This window comes from Pezoporus occidentalis, unplaced genomic scaffold, assembly GCF_034315485.1.
Source record: "Pezoporus occidentalis ecotype Australia unplaced genomic scaffold, CSIRO_AGI_Poc_V1 ctg121, whole genome shotgun sequence".
Classification (NCBI taxonomy): domain Eukaryota; kingdom Metazoa; phylum Chordata; class Aves; order Psittaciformes; family Psittacidae; genus Pezoporus; species Pezoporus occidentalis.
This window is the reverse complement of record NW_026913006.1, coordinates 3,493,979-3,516,872: the sequence shown is the minus strand read 5'-3', so window position 1 is coordinate 3,516,872 and position 22,894 is coordinate 3,493,979. Positions and strand designations below refer to the sequence as shown.

At 38.0% G+C, this 22,894-nt stretch overlaps 1 protein-coding gene across 5 annotated transcripts in view; it reads right to left on the bottom strand.

Moving 5' to 3' along the window:
• LOC134157869 (leucine-rich repeat-containing protein 4C) overlaps positions 1-22,894 on the bottom strand; it is a 536,647-nt gene that overhangs the window by 418,290 nt on the left and 95,463 nt on the right. Inside the window, exon 2 of one of the 5 annotated variants that reach the window (XR_009962500.1) lies at positions 2,382-2,727. The exons of the other annotated variants lie outside the window; for them this stretch is intronic. The gene's annotated coding sequence lies outside the window, so the exon portion shown is untranslated. Of the gene's footprint in view, positions 1-2,381; positions 2,728-22,894 lie in introns of those variants that run through there. 5 annotated transcript variants of the gene reach the window in all.

Here is a 22,894-nt window from a genome sequence, read left to right as displayed (position 1 = left end):
GCTTAGAATGAGGTTTCCACTCACATTCTGCTAATTCTGCCAACCACTTAAAACTTTTTGGCCCAAAATTTTGCATCCTTCTAGTTCTCCTTTTATATTCCTTTATTCACTCATTCAGCAAGCTGTCAGCCACCTCTCCAGTGTTCACTGGAATTTTTGTAGATGCTTTATCCATAAGAAACAATCATTGTCTACCTCTCTACTTCAAATTTGACTTCTTTGAAGTATTGGCCTCTCTATTCAAGGTGTGGAAGTATGACACCCATGTTAAGCTCAGCACACCTAAAGCAACGTTCCTCATTTGTTTTCTTTTCCAACCATCATCCAAAGTCTCTGCTGCCAGTCCTTCATATTACCAGACCTATCTCCAAAGACAGAAGCAGACACAATGAAGACAAAACTGCAGGTACAAGGCCAGCTATCACCTAACCAGTAGCACATGCTGTCGCATGCTTAATATCCTTCCTCATCTTTCCTATTACTGCCTGATGTTTCATGTGCAAAGAGAAGCTGTCTCCCTACTACAGCTGACCAATTTTATCACCCTTCCAACTGTGCCAGTGGATCATTTTTCCCATGCTGACTTTTTCCCTTTTGGATAGGACTCCTTAGAACCATTTCCTACATCACTTCATAAAAGAGCTTAACATTCCTCTTGAAAAATCCACTCTGACATCTACCAATTTATTTTGCGTAAAGAAAAATCAGTGATAGCAGGCTGCTGTGTGCTTGTATCACACCTAATGGGCAGACAAATGGCAATACATACTTTCTTTGGACTTCATCACAAGCACAGACATTTGTACTATAAAATCTTGATACCAAGAACAAATCAATTTTTACTGTAATTTCAGAGTCTAGTGTAAAGGTCATGGCTGATGACAGACTCCAGAATTTGTTGGCAAAAACTATTCCAATAAAATAATAATCCTGGAATGAGTATCTGCCCTTTTTTTAGGGTGTTGCATTTGATAACTCTGAGTCTATGCAAGATAGATAAATCCAAAAGAGAAAAAGAACTTTAAAGTTATGATGTAATAATTATATTCTTTCATTAGATCTGAAACAGAGTTTGAGCCTCACTATTCCTGTGTTATCAGTTCACTGAATTCACAAATCCCTATTTAATAAAAGTTAATTTCCACTATGTAATTGTCCCTTTTGGACATGTAAGGAAGACAGATTAAATACCTCATGTAATGATATATGAGTTTAATATTTTAAAGGTATTATTATTATTGAAGGATTTCCAGTACCTGATAAAAATAATTATTTGTCTCTAAGAGAGTACAAGAGATTGGGTTCCACAAAATTGAAATGTTCAGGTTTAATTTATTAATTCTATCATTTTTAAGCTCTTCATAGGTTACATTGGCCCTCATTTTAGTGAGCTATAAGAGGTAGCACTGTTAAATTATTTTTTTCTGCCTGCTTGTTGGCCTTCATAAATACACTAACCTAGCCATATGAACTTCCTGTCAGATGTAGCTTCAGCTTCTGACTGTAATAGTCAGGTAGCTGAAATCCTGCTATATATAGACTTTTGATTCTGGCATTTCCTTTATTCTTAAGGACACATACTGGACAAACACTTCATGCTGAGTTCAGAAAATGAAGTTCAGATAGACATCCAAAGAATTATTTTGCTAAGTTATCTTTATAGGTAGAAAAAAACATATAGCTATTAACATAAGACATAATTGAAGGTTATCCATCTTTTAAACCCTCCAGTGCTACACAAGCAAGTTGGAAAGCAAATCAGACAGATAACCTACCCTTACAGCTGTTCGTATATAACACTGCTTGAAGAGGGAGTAGCTAAAAATGCAATTCCAAGTGAGGTTTTACCAGTTTATGAAACATCAATAACATTCACTATCATCTGAAATCTGCATTTTCCATCTCCTTCCCATAGTAGATATTTTGCTCATTTTCCTTGGAATTTACACTCTAGAGAGCCCACAACACATTTAAATTAGTGGCTTAGTGTACCTCCCACCTCAGAATATCAAACTATCTTTGTTTCCCTGCTAAAACAGGTAAAATTCAAGGGTCAGATCTCGACTGTTACTTGTGTTGAGTGGTAGGGTATTTTTCCTCAAGAAGTTTCATTTACTAATCAAGAACAACAGCATTATTATTTGTGAGAAACAGTTCCTTATTTCCAGTTTATTTGTGAAATTCCTGGAGGATACATCAAGAGCAAAGCAAAAATCACAAGACTGTAGGTGAAGGCAAAAAGCACAATATGAGCAAAGGCTAAGGAAAGACTCTTAAATATGTCACCCTGTTTAAGAGTTGTCTTAGACCCATTATAATCCTGCCCAGGATTATAATTAATATATATTATAGGATTATAATTATAACCCTGAAGGGTTCTCCTCACCTTTCCCTGACTGAAAGCAGCAGTTCAGTCAACGGAACCAGTGTGTCTGACTGCACAAACAGTGCCTCCACTACAGGTCTCAGTTCTGATGGCTGGTCAAAAAACTCTTCTAGGAAAGTCCATTTTGAGACTATTACAATGATGAATGAGTCAAGAACACAATTTTCAAAAACATGAGTTACTTTATAATTACAAAATGCACAGAAATTCTGACTTATTTTCTACCTACCAGTGCTTGTGGAGTTGTTGGGAAGCGCTTAACCATTCTGTCTCAGCATCATCATTTCAGTATCTATTTTTACTTATGTTCATTTAGCATTCTGTTGCTTCTAGCTTCAGCCCTACAAAAAGTGAACTCATTTCAGACTCCGTAGAGTCAAGCAAAAGGCTTTCTTAGCTTAACGATGGTTTAAGTTGGAAGTGATCCTAAAGCTCATCCATTTCTACCCCCCTGCCATTGGCAGGGACACCTTCCACAAGACCAGGTTGCTCCAAGCCCTGTTCCACCTTGCTTTCAACACTTCTAAATAACTCCTCTTAAAAAATATCAGCTTAATATGTCCTTCACAAAATATTAAACCAGGAGATCTCTTCCACCACACACACATAACTTTGCATTAAAAAATGGGCATTGCCTTGTTTTTCATGCATGTATTCAAATTTTGGAGTTATCAAATTATTATCTGGAGTTATGCGAACCACAGAAGGCACACATGAGTGTAAACAGAGAAGGGAAAAAAAGAAATTGGAAAATTATTAGTATCTTTCTTCCAGGTGCCAGAGTATTTCACAGTTCCATTTCAGCAGGACTTTTGAAAATTCAAGGACTTTAAAAAAGGCAATAAAATATTTAGTGGTAATTGAAAACTTGTCTACCGATGTGTGACCAACATGGATGGATTCTTAATCCATCCCTAAGCTCGATCTTTTTAAAGTAAACATACAATTGTACAAATTCATGCAAGGAAAGGATGCCTTGTAGAAAGAAACGTAAGAACATACCTAATAGTTTTGATTATATGTCTGTGTTGTGGAAGGAATGTACAACCCTTTGTAGATTCTATATCCATAAATTCTCAAAGCTTTGATACAAGGATACACAGCTCTAGTTGCACATAACAGAAGTTATGATGCTCAGAAATTCTGAATCTTTGATTCTCTTATTCTTAATAAGATCTGTCATAGTCCAGTGATATATGTCATAGGGAAGCTTCAAAGTAAACCAATATTAAATTGCAAAGAACTGTACAAAGCCAGGTGATTTTATATTGCTCCTAATTTAATCACAAAACTAATTACCTCAGAAACTGAAATAATCGTCTCAGAATGACTGCAGTGAGAAGAAAGGAATGAAAGGAATGAAACAAAGGAATAATCATTGTGCTTCAGTATCCAAGCTTATACACTGTTTGGGTACTGTAAGAGCATCTTGCAAAAACCTTCTGCATTCTACCACATTGCATTCTTCCAAGAACAACAAACATAGATCTGGCTACACTTAAACTGTATTACTGGCAAAGCAGAAGAAAGGAGCACTGATAGTAACTGCATTCAGTGAGTTCTGAATTCAGCAGCAGAAAAGCACATGCTGCTCACTGAATGTTGATATCAGTATCCAGAAGAGGTAAAAAGGAAGGGCAAAAATATTGTTTATTTTAGGGGACAATTTTCTGACATCAAGCTGTATGTTCATAGTCAATGGGAACAAAGTTAGTCCTGAGTAATGATGAAGCAGAAAAGAGACATAGTGAAGGGAAAATAAGGAAGAGAATTACTTTTGGAAATAATCTAATTGCAGAAGTTGAATAGATTAAAACTTCTGCCCTTAATTCACAAATGGAGCAGTACAGAAAAGTTAATTCCTTCCACTGGGGAGAGAGAAGGAATGAAAACACTCAGTAAACCTGTTCAGCAGAAGCTACAGCAGTCGTACATACCAACTGTAAATAAATATGCCTCGCTTTCATTTTTGGAATAAGAGATTTACTATTCGTTTCATGATAATTATAGGTAGTAGGGTGGCAACATTAAGAAGTTTATTAAGCCATGGCAGGCATAGCCTGGAGGATGGCATGTCAATTGGAAATGTCAGAAGCCAGTGTGCTCCATACTCCTGTGGTTTAAACCTCTGTTATGTATCTCGTGTTCAATGCTGTTACAATTAATTTCCATAAATAGATGCAATCCGTCTGTCTTCAGTCTCATTTTTAAAGAAATTCTGACATGAAAATTTGGATTTTTTTTTTTAATCCTCTCTACATGTTTTTCCGTGTATAACATGCATTTCCTCCCTGCCCTTTATTTTTGGTTCTTATTTTCACCCTTGCTGATAAGCAGCACATCTATTAAAAACAGTCTCAGAGAAAAAGTTAATTTGAACTCAATTTGTAAATATTAAGTTCAAAATGCAATTAATCTAGTATTTTGAGATGGAAAGGGAACATCTCAAATACTGATTGTCTTCTTTATGAAAGTGTTTGAGACACCATAATAATTTGCATTAGGAGATATATTTTTTTAAATCTTATATTTCACTCAACAGTAATTTCTGAAAATTATCTAAACTTGTTTTAAAGAATGAGTTGACACTACATGCCTCAATTCGGGTGTAAGAACAACAGTTTTGACTGATCCTGAAACTATCTTTTTCTTCCTTTATTTTTCAGTACTGCCATCAAACTGAAGGGATTTCTTTCTTCCTCTTCTACTATATTGTGTTGATCTGCTTTTCCAAACTGAAGCAGGGGAACCTACCAGTAGAATATTTATTTGAGCAAGCTGTTAGGAAAAGAGAGGAAAGCAGCAAAAAGCAAATAAGCAATAGCTCTCCTGATATCCTCAGTCTGCAAAATTCCTGATACTTAAAATTTGAGATCAATAGTTTTAAAGGTAGCAATTTTCAGTGGGAATGTTACACCTAAACAAACTTTTAAATTGGTCTCTGATGTAGCTAAACATGGGAACAGATGCTTTTTATTTCAGTCATGGGATTTCTTGGTCAGGAAGCAAGTGGTTCCACTACATTTCTCATGCAGATCTCCTGTACAGAAGAGTTTTAACAGGCTTGATGTACTGAAATCACTGTTCACACACAGTAGGCTTGATTTACATATATATACATTCAGAAATTATTTTCAGAAAGAATAGCGGTCTATTATAAATGAATCCTGGGTGGCTGGTAGCATTGCTTATAAGGAATCACACCTTTAGGATTTGTTAAGTCATCCAAAATGACTATGGTACATGTTCTAAAATACCAGTCAATTAGAACAAAGTCATACACTTTCGTTGTTCTTATTACTGGGCCATTGTTCCAAGAGCAAAGCAAAACAAGTTAAAAAACTGCCTGAAAGAAGGGCTGGAGTGGTCTTGCCGTACATAGGGCTTTTATATGGCCAGGGCAGCTGAAGAATGTGAAAAATTACTGCTCAGTATATCTGCAAGCACTGTGTGGCTGCAAGAAAGCCCTGGCTACTGTTTCCCAGAACAGTTATAAAGCCAGGCAAGAAGGACTGTGAAAGCAACTTTGGAGTTCTGCACATCATGTAAAAAGGAGCAAAGGGATCATGGGTTTTATATGACAGAACAAAAAGACAGAAAGATGAAAGAAAAAATGGAACTGGACGAGCTTTAAGATTCCTTCCAACCCAAACCTTTCTAAGATTATGAATGATCTAAAGGTGAGGACCAATCTTGTTCTCTTCAAAGGCTGAGATGATTTAGGCTTACATATTGGATTGTAACTGCAATCTGAGAGTAGAAACTCAGAAAGAAACCACTGAAAAATCCAGAATAATGTATCAAAAAAGAAATATGAATCTGCTAAATAAAGCTACCCAACCCTAACTGTAATTTATGCAGAATAGATTACAATCTGTCATAACAGAGAATTCAGAATGGTGCAAGAAAAATACCCAGACAGAAAATTTGTGAAGTCCAGAAGACAAAGTACACACAAACAGCACATGAAACTACGCATGCTGTGACAATGCCAAGAAAAACAATGCTCTTCTGTACTGTGCAGGCAACCCACTCACCTTGTGCTTTATAAACATTATTCCCATCCCCATCGCTTAGACTTAAGAGCCCTAAGGCAGCATGTGTCATCAAACCTTTTTTTATTGATCTTCCAAGGAATTTCTACCTCCTCCTCTAAATCTGTTCTCTCATATTTATCTGTGTTGTTGGCAGTTGTACACAAGAACATACCTTATCTATTTCACCAGTCTCAATCATTTTATGGTAAATATGCTGCATTGAATTTTCTGTTGAACTGTATCTTTTCCTTTCATTTCCACAAATAGAGAATTTTTCATATTATGTTTACCTTGGCAGTTTTAATTGCATAAGGACCTACAGCCTATCAACCAAATACACAAGTGAAAAATTTATTGTTTATTTTGTTTCAGGTTTAAACTATGCAACAAAGATTTATTTTCCTGTAGGTCATTATCATGCCTGTGATCTTTATAGCCACCCCATTTTATAACTAAAGTAAGAGTGATTTCGGAAGTGAGCCCTCAGCTCCAGTGTATGCCCCACAGCAGTCACTGATGTCATGGAAATAATCAACTTGACAGAGTAGGCAGAAATTCACAATTTGAAGAATACGTGCTACAGCTTGAAAACATGGAAACTTCCAATTGAGTAATTATAGACTCATAGAATCATAGAATAGTTAGGGTTGGAAATGACCTTAAGATCATCTAGTTCCAGCCCCCCTGCCATGGGCAGGTGTGGAGACAGTGTTCTCACAGGAGAATGGATAACTGGTACATAAACTCTGAATAATCTTGAAAGATACAGCAAGGCCGTGAGAGGCCCAAGGAAGCTTAAGCAAGCAAGATAAGAAGAAGCTGGAATTCACTGACGTAATGAGAACTGTGGACTGTTGGCAAGCTTTCGAGGTCAAGTTCCCACACCTGTGCTTAACCAATTATATGCTAGTTGCAAAGGGTCTTCAGGACATGTATCCAATCATAATATGCCAAATCACTGTAAGTGCATGTAAGAAATAATATTTAAGGGGTTAAGGCTTTGTAATAAACGGCTTTTGTCTGATCATATTGATCTCTGACTGAGTCCATATATTTTCTGCGGCAGGCAGGGACACCACACATTAAACCATGTCACCCAAGACTCCTTCCCAAAGTCCATAAGAAAATCACACACATACTATGTTCGAAAGGTTGACTTATAAACCTAAACACATCAAACCCATCAATTTTTCTAGTATATGCTGAGACCTTAAGAAGGAACACATTATTCTAGACTTGGTGAAACCATTTAGTAAATCACTAAAATCCCAATACTCTCATCAAGGGCCACATGTCTACAGGGCAAGTCCATAGGCCACACAAAGCACAATAGGTTTAGGAATGAATAAGAAACTTGGTTCTAAACCCAGAATGGTTTGGGTTGGAAAGGACTTTAAAGCTTATCCAGTTCCAACCTCCTGACACGGACAGAGAAACCTTGCACTAGACCAAGTTGCTTAAAGCCCTTTCCAATACAAAAACTCATGTTATATAGGCAGCATGATATATACATGACACCAGTGACGTCTCAGATCTAACACTACAAATGAGATTATGATCATTCATCATATTCCAGATCAACCAAACACAAAGAGAGAAGCATACTCCTAGTAACTGGCTTTAAAGGCAATCGCCCTTAGATGTTTGCAGTGCATAGCCCATGATAAAATTCATTAATTCCATTCAGTGAATGCACGTTCTGTGAAACAAGGACACACCAATGTCAGAGAATTCCCAAGAAAAAGACTGTTAAGATGCAGCTTCTAACCCACTTTTCTAAATAAATAGCTAGCAGAAGATAAGTCTCTGATTGGATGAACACTGTGACAAGACTTGGGGAAATGTGACATTTGAGTGGCTTCCCAAAGTTCATTCAGGCTTATGCAAACATTGTATTTGAACAGTTCACTCCAAAGTAAACCACACCAAAGACAAGGTGAGTGGCAAAAAGTTTATCCTTTAGTAAAGCAAACAAGACCTTCCATTTTCATTGCCTACTATTAATTAGATTTTAGTAGCAAATATATTACAGTGATTGCTTTTCAAATGCAGAGGACCTGCAATGATTATGGAACCCTGAAGGACAGAGTTGAAAGAAAAAGGAAATCTTCTCTCTTAGAAGATTTACAGAGCGTTTTTTTCCAAACTGAAATGTAGTTTAGAGCACAGGCCTAAAAGCAGTTCCATTGCTGAGCTGAGTATATCAACCTGTAATGGCTGGTAAAGCTTGAGGGATCATGGGATCACAGAAACACAGAACGGTTCGGACTGGAGAGGACCTTAAGATCACCTAGTTCCAACCCCCCTGCTACAGGCAGGGACACCTCACACTAGGCCATGTTGCCCAAGGCTCTGTCCAACCCAGCCTTGACCACTGACAGGGATGAAGCATTTACCACTTCTCTGGACAACCTGTTCCAGTGCCTCACCACCCTCACAGGGAAGAACTTCTTCCTTATATATAACCCGAACTTCCCCTTTTTAAGTTTAAACTCATTCACCCTTGGCCTGTTGCTACAGTCCCTGATGAAGAGTCCCTCTGTGGCATCCCTGTAGCCCCCTTCAGATACTAGAAGGCTGCTGTGAGGTCTCCATGCAGCTTCTCTTCTCCAGGCTAAACAACCCCAGCTTTCTCACCCTGTCTTCATACGGGAGGTATGGACTTGCTCTATCCCATATCACAGATAATACCAATAAACTAGTGTTACCTAAAAACAGCTTTCCTAACTGAAGATACATGCTGTTAGCAAGAAATTCTGCCTAACTCACTTATTCCCACAGCTGCAGAGCCACCAAATAAAAACTATGAAATAATCTGTATTTTTGTTTATTTTAATAATATTTTATTCTACATAAAAGAGCATGCCTATCCTGGTTTTGGTTGGCATAGAGTTAAGTAGCTGGTGCAATGCTGTGTTTCAGCTTTAGTCTGAGAACAATGCTAATAACACACCAATGTTTTCAGCTGTTGTTACGTAATGCTTACCCCAATCAAGGACTTTTCAGTCTCATGCTCTGCCAGTGAGGAAGAGCGCAAGGAGCTGGAAGGAAGCAGAGACAGGACACCTGACCCAGACTAGCCAAAGGGGTATTCCGTACCACAGCATGTCATGCCTAGTATATAAACTGAGGGGAGTCACCCAGAAGAACAGATCACTACTCAGGTCAGGCTGAGCACCAGTCAGTGGGTGATGAGCAATTGTATCATGCATCATTTGGGTTCCTTGTTTTTTATTATTTTTTTTTCTATGTGTATTAAATATTTATAATTTTACTTTATTTCAATTACTAAACTGCTCTTATCTTAGTCCACAGGTTTTACTTTTCTCCAATTCTTCTTGCCGTCCCACTGGACTGTGTGGTATTTAAGTTACTGGCTGGGTTTAAACCACAACAGTCCTTTTTGGCACCCAAACCTGTTATAATCATTCATTCTATTAGTTTAATAGTCACTGGTCACAATGTTGCTGTATTTCCACTCAGAGTTCTTGCACTTATTCTTAAAGTTGCACTATGTAATACATGTAATACCTTACTTCCAGTCTGTGTTCCCTGTTGTGCAGGGAACCTATGGGTTCCTATGGGAACAGGGCTAAAGTTATCATGTTGTTGTACTTTGTAACACTGGCTTATGATATGATAGGATCACTTGTCATGAAACTTGTATGTGTATTCAGCATTGCTGTCATCTCTGTACAAGGGGGCTGGAACTGGATGAGCTTTAAGGTCCCTTCAAACCCAAACCAGTCTGTGATTCTATAATGCCATGTACAAGCACATTATAACTTCACAATATTATAAATGAAAATACCAAATTAAAAGAATGAGAAACTTCTCTGCTTCTTTAATTACCAGTAATATATTTTCACTACCATTTAGACAAGTCATGAAGAGCATGGATTAGGGTCTTGCTGGGCTAAACACTGTGCAACAAACACGAAGCCTCTAAGTAAAGCATTTAGTATCATTATACACCGAGACAACCAGTCTTGGTCTGGATACAGACTAAGAGGCAAAATAGGAAATAAATAAAAAATCTTTGAAAGTGGATTTTAAATTTTTGGTATCTCAGCACATCACTGGCCTGAAATAACAGAATTTAAATGCATAGAACAGAAACCCCAGAAAAGCTATTGTGTGAGCTTGCAGCATATGTCACCACCTGCATTGACCTACATACACTTATTTTTTTTGTGGAAAAACTCCCAATATAATCTGCTTCATGTTTGTAAATGGAGAATTTAGGTGAGAGGCTAAGACTAGGCATTTATTTAACAGATAATACTAATATAAAATCATATTTTGTGCAATGGAGGGCACAAATCTACTAACGTAGTTTGTGAGTTTGTGAGGTCAAACATCACACTGATGGACAGGTACTGCATAATGTGCTATCCTCCAAGTGAGCTAGAAGATACCCTTTTCCCCTGTCAACTCAGATGTGCCAGAATAAGGTTTTTCTTTATGATACCTGAGAAAGTTTGTGCAGATGATGATGATGTCTATATATACATCCAAACAGTACTTCCATTTCCAGCACAGAAACTTCTAGTGTATGGAGGACTAGCCTTAATGAAGTGCAGAATAGTGAGAAATTTTCACAGTACCTGAGTTACTTCAGCTATGTATAAGCTTGGGACAGAACAACAGGTATAATAGTTTCAATAGATAAAATCTATCTCATCAGCTGTTAAGCATATAGTATATGGTGCAAAGAAAGCTTTTTTCCTGTTGTAAAAACCTGCCTGTCAGAAGTTCATTGCTGCTTGACAATTAAAACCCATGATCACAATGCTTAGCATTATGTGTTGAGTTTTTGTTTCTGGGGAGGTTGGTTGTTTGGTGGGTGGGTTTTATTTTTATTTTTAATTTTTTTTGTGAGAAGGAAGAGGAGTTAGGCATTACCAATGCTGGATCAATGGGAAAAACAAAAACACCTGGAACCACAGAGGGGTTGAGGTTGGAAGTCACATCTGAAGGTCATCTAAATTCAACCCCCCCCTGCTCAAACAGTGGCAAACAGAGCAGGTTGTCCCAAGCCACACCCAAGTGGTTTCTAGTTATCTCCAAGGAGATTCTACAGACTCACTGGGCAATGTGTTGAGGAATCAATCACCTCACAGTTAGAAGATTTTTCTTATGGAAAATGAGAAATTCCAGCATTTCAAATTTGTGCCTATTTCCTCTTGCCCTTCCATTGGGCACCACATACAAGAGTCTGAATCAGCTTCTTCCCATCAAGTATTTACAGACATTGGTAAGATCCCCCTGTTAAGGAACTGTTAAGAAACGTACCAACTTCTGTAAGTGAATGCAGGAGGCTTAATAAAGAAAATAACTGCCCTCATACTGATTTCATATTCACAATCCAATGATGATTTTCATATTATGAAACTAATAGCAATAAAGTCAATTATTTGACATTGCATTCAGTGCTTATGAAATGGAACTTTTCTTCTAAGGGTTGTTCTGTATAAAAAGCTGCATTTGGGCTAGGGTTTTGTTATTTGGGTTGGGTTTGCCTTTTTTCTATTTGGGTCGTTTGAGCTTTATACAAAGAAATATTGGAGAAGGACTAAAAGTAGTGTATGCTTTTTCCCCCTGTTACCAAACACACCCACAGGAAGCAATTTAAATATGTTTTCCTAAGCAGGTCCGTGTGACTTGAGGATCTCTGTGATAGGGCTCTATCATCTGAAATGAAAGCAGAAACATTCAGCCACTGTTGCTTGAGGTCGCGTGGCACTATCACTTCTTACCCAGCGACATGCACATGTACGATTCTGGCCTCTTGTGAATGGTCCTGATACACTGATCAGGCAGATGGCAATTAAAGCCTGCAAAATTAGCCTTTTTAAATGTAAAAACACTTAAAGGACATGTCGTTCCTTCATTCAGCACCTTTGATAATCACTCATGCTTCAAGAGATGACCCCAGCATGACACCTAGTGGCAGCAGCATCTTTAAACCCATCAGTGCCATTGCAGAAGGCTGCTGTTTCTGAGATACAAACTTATTTTTAAGTTTGTTCTAGGTTTACCTGCAAAATCTTGGATGCACTAAATTAGTAAAAGACTAAATATACCCAAAATCAGGCAATTACTTTGTTTTCTCAACTTGTAGCCAGAACTAACTGAGACGTAACAGGAGCCTTTCTAAAATACTAGTATCTGGTGACAATCATATATCCAGTTGCTATTCATATCTTTGTAACTTTTTCTTCATTCCTTTTCTGATCACACTCTCAGGAACATGAATTGCTCAAGTAAATGATCTTAATGAGGCTGTACTACACTCTTCGTATTGAGGTTTGAGAGTACATAAGACTTTCTAAATACTGCTTGTTTCCAACCTTGAAAGAAGATCTATGTAAATATTTAGACAACTAATCCCATGCATTAATTATCTCACTAATTCAGGATATCCTGATATGCAGCCTGAAATACAGCACACTAATTATTATTTTTATATGTAAACTATAATTTATATATATGGGGTTTATATGTGTTACCTCTAGTCTAACAGCTGTCAGAGATGTTATTAATAATGGCCAGATTATACACACACACTTTCTCTCAAGATTGTAACCTTTTAAAGAATATCGATAGTATTGCCTTTTATGGCTTAATAACTGTTTTGTTTCCTAACTGGTATTTTGATATTCATTTTTAATCCTCTCATAGAAAAACAATTTATAGAATTAATATAGTGCTCATCTCCAAAATTAATATAGATTCATTATATCTACAAACGATTAGAAGGAAAAGAGATTCCTTACCCTGAAATTGCAGACATTATAGTTTGACATGCAGAAATTATTGTGTTGTCTGTTGTGTTGTGTTTAAAAGGCAAGGTGTTGGTAGCAGGGGAGCTACAGGTGTGGCTTCTGTGAGAAGTTTCTAGAAGCTTCCCCCATGTCCAACTGAGCCAATGCCAGCTGGCTCCAATACAGGCCCATCACTGGCCAAGGCCAAGCCCATCAGTGGTAGCACATTTGGATAACTTATTTTAAAAGGGGAGGGAAAACCCATGAGCAGCAGAAACTGCAACCACAGAGACTGAGAATCTGAGAGAGAAATAGCCCTTCCGACCCAAAGGTCAGTGCAGAAGGAAGGAATTGCTCCAGGTGCCAAAGCAGAGGTTCCCCTGCAGCCCATGGTGAGGATCATGGTGAGGATCATGGTGAGGATCATGGTGAGGATCATGGTGAGGATCATGGTGAGGATCATGGTGAGGATCATGGTGAGGATCATGGTGAGGCAGGATGTGCCCCTGCAGCCCGTGGAGGTCCATGGTGGAGCAGATACCCACCTGCAGCCCATGGAGACACCATGGGTCTCCCATGAGACCACACACCAGATCAGGGTGTGTCCAAAGAAAGCTGTGACTCTGTGGGAAGCCCACACTGGAGTAAGCTCCTGGCAGGACCTGTGGCACCCTGGAGAGTGGAACCCAGACTGGAGCAGGTTTGTTGGCAGGACTGGTGACCCTGTGGGGGATCCATGCTGCAGTAGTCTGCTCTGGAAGGATGCACCCTGTGAAAGAGACTCATGCTGGAGCAGCTCACTCCTGACAGATGCACCCCACGGAAGTGATACATGCTGGAACAGAGGAAGAGTGTGAGGTACTCCCATAAGGAGGAAGGAGCAGTAGAGACAACATGAAATGAACTGACTACAACCCCCATTCTCTGTCCCCCAGCACTGGCAGGGAAAGGAGGAAGTGGAGGGAATGGGAAGTGAAGCTGAGCCCAGAAAGAAGAAAGAAGTGGGATGAAGCTGTTTTAAGATTTGGTTTTATTTCTCATTATCCTAAACTGATTTGGTTGGTAATAAAGTACATGGATTTCCTTGGGCTGAGTCTGTTTTGCCCATGACAGTAACTGGTGAGTGATCTCTCCCTGCCCTTATCTCGACCCATAAACCTTTCATTGTATTTTCTCTCACTTGTCCACTTGAGGAGGGCAGCGATAGAGCTCCTCTGGTGGGACTTTGCATCAGGTTAGGGTTAACCTATCACATGTGTAATAGAAGTAATATTACTCCTATCACACACATGGACAAGCAGAAGGCTATTGCAAACATATCGTTTCTGTTTCCTTCAAATAAAATAAAGTAAATCTAAAAGAAATCGGCAACAACAAAAATTACAGCAGCACTAAAGCAAGATTCATTAATTGCGTTAACTTTCCAGGTGAGGAAAAGATCTCGTAATATCACACTGTGAAAAAGACCAGGCCTTCATATAAAAAACAATTTCAAAGTGCACATTTTCAAATTTGGGGAAGTAATACATTCTTGGATTTCAGTTATGTCCTTGAGGCTCAAGGCTCCTTATTAGTATATGCAAATACGCTTACAAAGTAGAAAGAGAAAAATAAACCAGAAGTATTCCTTAAAAGACAGCAGTTTGCCATTTCCTTTCTTAGCCTACACCAGCCTCGCTAAACATTAAATCCACAAAATAAGCCAAGTGAAGTGTTTCTTTTACTTTGAGGTGGGGCTTTTTTGTTTTCTCAGAACACCAGAATTTCAAATCCCTTTAAAATATCTGCTAAGCTTTAGGATTGCATGCAGACAGCCTTATTCATCCAATTTGTGACTCTCCTGTGCAGTAGTAAGAAGTTCAGATGAACCCTATGCCTCCTCAGTCAGGTTGTGTTATAGAATGATGGAATGGTTTGGGTTGGAAAGGACCTTAAACCTCATCCAGTTCCAACCTCCTGCATAGGCAGGGACACCTTTCACTAGACCAGGTTGTTCCAAGCCCTGTCCAACCTGGCCTTGAACACTGCCAGGGATTCTGGAGTTAATGTTGCTTCTTTGCTTAAGAAGTGAAGGAGAGAAGCCCTTTTCAGGGCACCTCCTTCAAGGACTCCCAGCTGTCTACAATCCTTAAGAAAGACTTAAAGAAAAGCAGGAGCACAGTCAATTTGCTCATGGTCTAACAATGTACAAAACATTCAATGTTACAGAGCCTTTTCAGTACTACAATTCATAAAAGAAACCCCTCAGTAGCTGAAAGAAGTAGTCAGTAAAATTCAAACCTTAAAAAAACAATATAAAAGAAACAATGCAAATTGATGGTAGCAGTAAGTGCAATTCAGATAGATGCCTGGGGAATTAACAAATCCTTTACAACAAGTCTTTAATGCAAGGTTGGCTGTCTTTCTGAAGAAGGATTAGGCATGCAAGATATAATCCCTAAGAAATTCTATAAATTGGAATGAAGATGGATATTAAAAAAAGGTTCTTTAATCAAGAGAGAAATGAAATTTTAGAACAGATTTCCAGCAGGAGTACTGAGTGCCCCTGCTTTTTTCTTTTTTTTTTTTCAATTTGATACATATATTAAAATTATTTTCAAGCAATCTTCTTATATACAAACAAGAACTGATCTTTATGACTCCAGAGGTCCTCTTCTTGTCATATTCCAATGATTTTAAATTTATTCTTCTCCTCCTCTTGAGAAATCACAAAACCATGTAATTACTAGGAAGGAATAATTTTGCTGTTATGGATATTGAAAACATTCCTTGAGGCTCAAACAAGTATCAAAACCCCCAGTGTGAAATACTCTGCAAAAGCAGTATTTGCTTTGATAGTTTACGTACTATCTATGTAAATATTCAACAGGAAATGAGGGAAGAGAGGCACATAAGCCAGGAGTACATAGCAGCAATGAAAATCTTTTGTTTCATGTCAAATACTAAGAATATGAGAACAGCTTCATGTACGCCATGTCCTTTCTCTGAACAATGGCCAAAGATTGATGTATGACCCCTCAAAAAACCACTAACCAAAAAAGAAAATTTGAGTGATTCTTCCTGAATACTCTTTTCTTCCAATAGAGGGAAGGAAAGTTCAGCACAGAACCAAAACTTTTTCATTTTTGATCGAACACTTTAAAACCAAGATCTGCACAGTGCACAGTACAAATACGTGTCCGTAGGTAAAGTCTCACAGAGAACATTTTAATTCTGGTAAGACAGAAATTCTGAAATGAGAAAATTAATGAAACAATAATCTTCCAGAAATTGACCATTATCACTATTTAAGCCTATTTTTAATTCAGTATTTGAGCTGGTAAATTCTGTAATAAACTCACTCAATTTCCTTAATTGTCTATTTTTAAATTATAATTTTAGCAAACTACTGAGCTGGCAAAGAAATATCTATTCAAATAAACTCCTTTTACTTGCAGCTACTGCCAAGTGGTTTTACCATCTGGACATTTACCTCTTTATCAAATGAGTCACCACCACCAAAATACTTAACTGGTATCACATGAAGTGTTGCCTGAAGAGGAAAATAAATAAGAAAAAAAAAAGTCTATTTTTCACAAGTTCCTAAGCAAGACATGAGCTGTAAGAAGGCACTGTTCATCTTATTTAAGTGAAGCTTTGAAGTAGATGCACTTACCTTAAGTACAATAGCTTAATGGACTACCTACCACCTTTGAGCTCTCACACAGCAACTATAAAACTCATGTTCTTCAAACAGACAGACTTCTCTCCAACCTACCTGGGCTCATAATATACTTTTTTAAGACTCCATCAGTTTCTCCTACTCCTCATCCAGACATTAGCCAGAACTTACGAGCTTCACAACTCAGCCAGTTAAACACAAGACAACAACCACCATGAGGGTGTTGAGGCACTGACACAGGTTGCCCAGAGAAGCTTTGGCTGCCCCATTTCTAGCAGTGTTCAAGGCCAGGTTGGAAGGGACCTAAAAGCTCACCTTGTTCCAACTCTCTTTGCCATGGGCAAGGACACCTTCCACTAGACCAGGTTGCTTAAAGCACCATCCAACCTTGGCCTTATAGTTGCCCCAAAGACAAAATAGATAGGTGTGCCATTAGTCTGACAAGATAGGGCAACTCTTAGATATGGTCCTAGCTTAGATCTAGCTGAGTGACCATAAACAGGAGGAAGGTTGCTGTCTCTGCTTTCTCCCCTCTGGCTTGGGCAGGGTGGAAGAGGGAGGCAGGTGTTATTGATGAGGGCTTTTTTTTTTTTTTTTTTTTTTTGAGGGAAACTTGTTATTTCAATAAAATTTCACTGTAACCACTGTTAGAGCTTCAGGAGGTAGAAAGTGCTGATCTCATTTATAAGTGACTTTTCCAGACCATGGAGAAGGACACTATCACCACAATGACAAAGGAAGATTAAATTGTCACAGCCACAGTAGCACCAGCATTTTAACAATGAGATATAGAAATTTTAAAGGCAGCTTTCTGATCCATGTAATATAGAAGTCATTAACAGATAGGATTGCAATAATTAGCTTAATTTATTATCATCTTGAAGGAGATTATTTTTCTGACTTGAAATAACAGATATAACTTAAAACACTCAAAAAGTGAATTGCCCCTCTTTCACTATGGTCCTCACCTCAGAGCAGGAGGTGTCATAACTTTGTGTAGCATATGCTGTGAAGATATGATAGTGTAAAAACTTCTTTAAAAAGGTTCAGATATTACAAAGTAGAGAATTAGAGTGAGTGTGAATATCATGGAATGGTTTGGGTTGGAAGGGAACTTAAAGCTCATTCAGTTCCAACCCCCTGCCATGGGCAGGGACACCTTCCACTAAACCAGATTGCTCCAAGACCTGTCCAACCTGGCCTTGAACACTGCCAGGGATGGGATGGCCACAGCTTCCCCGGACAACCTCTGAGAGCACCTCACCACCCTCAGAGGGAAGAATTTCTGCCTAAGAGCTCATCTCAATCTCCTCTCTGTCAGGTTAAAGCCATTCCCCCTTGTCCTGTCCCTACAGGCCCTTGTCCAAAGCCCCTCTCTGGGTTTCTTGTAGCCCCTTTAGGCACTGGAAGTTACTGTAAGATCTCTGCAGAGCCTTCTCTTCTCCAGTCTGAACCAACCCAATTCTCTCACTCTATCCAACTGTCCACGTTGCTGACAAAGATATTAAACAGCCCCCAGTGGGCCCAGTACCAACCCCTGAGGAACACTACACATCACTGATCTCCACTTTGACATACAGTTTTTGACCACTAGTCTTTGAGTGTGACCGTCCAGCCAATTCCTATCCACTGAGTGGTTCATCCATCAAATCCATGCCTCTTCAATTTAGAGACAAAGATGTGATGTGGGATAGCATCAAATGCCTTGCACACTCAAGACAGATGAAGAAGCTTGTATATGAGCTATGTTTGAGTAACTTTAGCTTCTGTGAAGTTTAATCTGAAATTTCAAGATATATTATCCTCTTTGGTTTTATTATCTATTAAAAATAGGTATTATTAAACATTTTAAACCCAGAACTGTGGTGACCTCAGAGCTATAAAGAGATTAAAACCTTCATAGTTCATAGACAAGATGCTGAAATCATTGGGGTATTACACCCTTAGAGTCTGAATCAGTCCAGGATCCAAGGCTGCCTGCACCTTCTGACCCTGCCACTTACCAGGTGGGAAGCAAAGCAATACAACTCTTACAGTACATTTTTAATAACAAATTCAACAAAATCCTTACATTTCTATGAAATAGGACTACTAGACTAACTAGTTGCTTAACACACAAGTGGAAAATTCTTAGAATTTAAATTTTAAACTTTATTATTCTTTAATTCCAAATTTAAATTTAGGATTTTTAAATTCAGTAGCCAACCCTATTAAAAAAATCAGCATTCATAAAAGATCAACAAGAGTGACAATGAAAATTGGAGAGTAATTCCAAATCCAACTTAATAGGAGCTAAAATCATTTGGACAGGATACCCTCAGAAGAGAAGCAAAAGGACTCATCTAGTTCCTGTCACTGCCTCAGGGACAAAATGCTCTGGGGCTAATTTGCAGCAATCCCCAGAGCAAGGACCCCACGCCCACAAGTGGGGACTTGGCAGCTACAGGGTTTACAAGCAAACCTCAGCCTCACAGCCTGTACAGAAGCTACTTTGAGAGAAGGTGAACTGATTTAACTGGAAAAAAAAATAAATTGAAGACTTAAGAAGAAAAATGTCTTGGAATTGCCAGGTTGGATAGGGCTTTGAGCAACCTGGTCTAGTGGAAGGTGTTGGCAGGGGGTTTGGAACCAGATGATCTTTATGGTCCCTTCCAATCCAAACCATTTCGTGATCTTGTGAATTTTGAAGACACAAAGGGAGTCTTCTACGAAAATATTTAATAATTATGGTTCCTGCACTAGGATAAGGGAAACACACAATGAAAGACTACATATTGAAGGTGTCACACCACCCGGGAATGTCAGCCAGATCTGGACTTTCAGTTTAATTTTAGGCTTCCTGCACTATGGCCCACCAAGAGCCCATGGTTTCTGTGCTTAAAATCAGTCTGGAAGAACTATTTAACAACAGTGTCTGAAATAACAAGCTCCAGAAAAAAGCTCAGATAATAATTTCATTGAAATGGATTTGATTCACACCACCATTCAGTATTATACTTTTGAATTTATTCTCTTTCTGTTGTCTTTTCTGATAAGTATCTGCATGTCTGGATTCCAGTCAGAACTGTGTGGGTTTTCATACAAGATTCATCACTATAGTAACAAAGCACAAATCATCAAGTGTGAGGGGTTTTCTATTTTCCTATTTTTTTTATATTTTTTTACCATTTAAACTGACAGTGAAGTGGTACACAGAGAGATGGTTAAGATTCTCAAAAGCTTATACAGAACTCCAGTGACATTCAGATTTATAAACCCTCCAGAACCCATCATAAATCCCTGCATAAATAGAATTACATAGGAAGTTTCTACAATGCTTTAAGCCCATGATTACAATAGGAGTAAATGCTGTTCCTAAAAATGTTAGTAATAGGAGGCAAAGGATAGATGAAAGGTTGTACTTGGGGGTTTTCTAGCCTCATGCTCCAGATGAAAATGTGGATTATTTTGAGACATGTCACAAAGTATATCAAAATGACTGATCACTAGTTAAAACATATTATAAAAAGCCTGAGCCCAACAATCTGAATAAAAGCCAAGGATAAATATTGCTTGTCCTTTGAAATAATTTTGAGAAAACATTCTAAACAAAACAACAGACTTTTTCCTTACAGAAATATTCATAAATATGATGGTCCTCAATACATATACAGTATTTAAGAAAAGGTATTAACTAAAGATTGCATTTGGATGTCTCTCTGTGTGTGTATGTACATAAATAAATTTGTAATAAAGGATCCATGAAAGTCTCAGGCTGCTCTGCAACCATCAAATGAAAGCAGCTGCCTAAGTTTGTCTTAAAATTACAAAGGAAAACCTGTGTTTGCTATTTCTATTATCCCTCAAATTAGCAGTGTTCCTTCATTGGATTCTACTGTTCTTCAAAAAACTGTGGACACAGAAACCCAGTCAAATTATTGTGCAATATACAATGTGGTGAATAGATCTCTCACTTCACTTACTTGCTAATCTTCCTAATTCCATACATCGCACTGAAGCATACTGCAATCAGACACAGATTTCTGACTGTGATATGCAACTCCAGAAACATTTAACATAACATGGTGCAAGAACTCAATGTCCAAAACTAGCATAGCAAAGAAACTCCCTGAGTCTGAATAATTCATAGCAATTTTAAAATAAAAAAAAAAAGCATAAATGAAATGAGTGTCTGGAGATCACAATTCAGTCAAAAACTGTATTGGCTAACCTCATACATACACAGGTGTAGAGAAATGACATTTGAACAATCATAACAAGATTAATCTTGAACAAAAATGAAACTGAACCTGCTCATATAAAAAAGTCATCAGACATGAAGGTTTAAAATGCAAATGTCAAAACGGGTTAATCCTATTATTAAATTTCCACCCTTTACTAATAAGAATGTTTTCCTCCTGCAGCCTTATCAGCACAGAAAACAAATATAATAGGGGAGGAAGACACGCACATTTATTTGTGCAGCAAGTAAAACCAAAACAGTATCACTGCACTAGTAGAGAGAATCAGAAATAGAGATAGAACTGTCCAGGTTCAGTTAACCTCATCTAGTCCTTTACTAAACAACAAAATATTTTAAGAATCTCATGACTATATGCTCATTTAAAATGAAATTACTTTGCCAGATCTGGTTGCTTCAAAGTAGCAGGAATCCACATCCGGAAAGAAATCATATGTGAGACCAGATCCTGCTTATAAGAATATAATCATAACTAGGATGACAAGAACCAGTAACAATCTAACACATGCAGTCTAATGAAGTGGTAGCATGGTAGTAAATCCAAAGAGCTGTCTGTCCACAGCCTACAGGTTTGCATTGAAGGAGTTGCTATAGAAATATAAGAGACAGTGTCAGTCTCCTACATTCAGGTACTTTTCTCTCAGTTCTCATGAATTTTTACAAATAGTAGAGAAGTTTTTTTAATCCACAAGCTAGCAACAAAAAACATGATACCAAAATAATACTTCTGGTCAGCTTCATCTTGTGAATGATAAAAAAAAAAAAACCAGGAGAGCAATGAAGGAAAACTGCAGTGTTGATTTATGAAGCATTCAGCCCAGTCCGACTTCCTGTCTGTCACTCATTTACCTTTACACTGAGCTAACTAATTTGCATTTAATGAAAGTTTAACTTGCATTTGGCTAAGGCGTATTTTCTAAAAGTGATATAAATGACATCAAAAGATGAGAAAAATACACCTTCCATGACAGTTTATTCTAGCAGTTAATCAAGTTAAAAAGTACTCATTTCTAATTTAAATTTGGCTGGCCTCAGCTTTCCAGGATAATTATCTCCTTTTATCTCCTTATAAAAGAGTAAGGCGGTTGCTGCCCTTCCCAGCTTGATTAGAAAGCCTTACAGTATTTTGTAACAAGAGGTTTCTAACTAGAGGGTAGTTCAGGATTAGTTTCTCTCCTCCCAGTGAAAATTTCTGACAATCGTCATACTAATTCTCCTAATCAGAAAGATACAGCCGATGAAAACTGAATGAAATGAAAAAAGAACGACGTAAGACTGAAAATACACCAAACACTTAAATAAGAAATACATCTCTAGCTTGTGAAGGTGAAAAATTACTAAGCAAAAGAACTCTTCAAGGAATGAGTAGATGTAGGGGAAACTTATCACCTATAGGTTACATGAGATGATCTCAGTACTAAAAAATGGCCCTGAGGGCAGCATTTGGAAAGGAAAAAGTAAGTAGCATATGAATAAGAAGTTTCATGTCACACAAGGACATAAAGTCAGAATAACTACCCCTTCTCTGGGAAGAAAACTGTGTACTTGTTGAAATGTCTTGCTGAAAAATGCAGAATTAAGAGCCTGCATTCAGTTCCCCAAAGGCAGCAATTGGCTAAGACGACACTAGCTGATTAAAATGGATTTTCTATTTTATGCAAAGGGGAGCTACAGGAAGAGCAGACTGGGGTATAAGGGTAACGGGGCAGAACAGCTATAGATATGGAATAACTGTAAGGCTGAATTGTCACCCCCAAGGACCAACCCAGAAGGATGCAGAGTTCTGTCACACTAGAAAAAGTC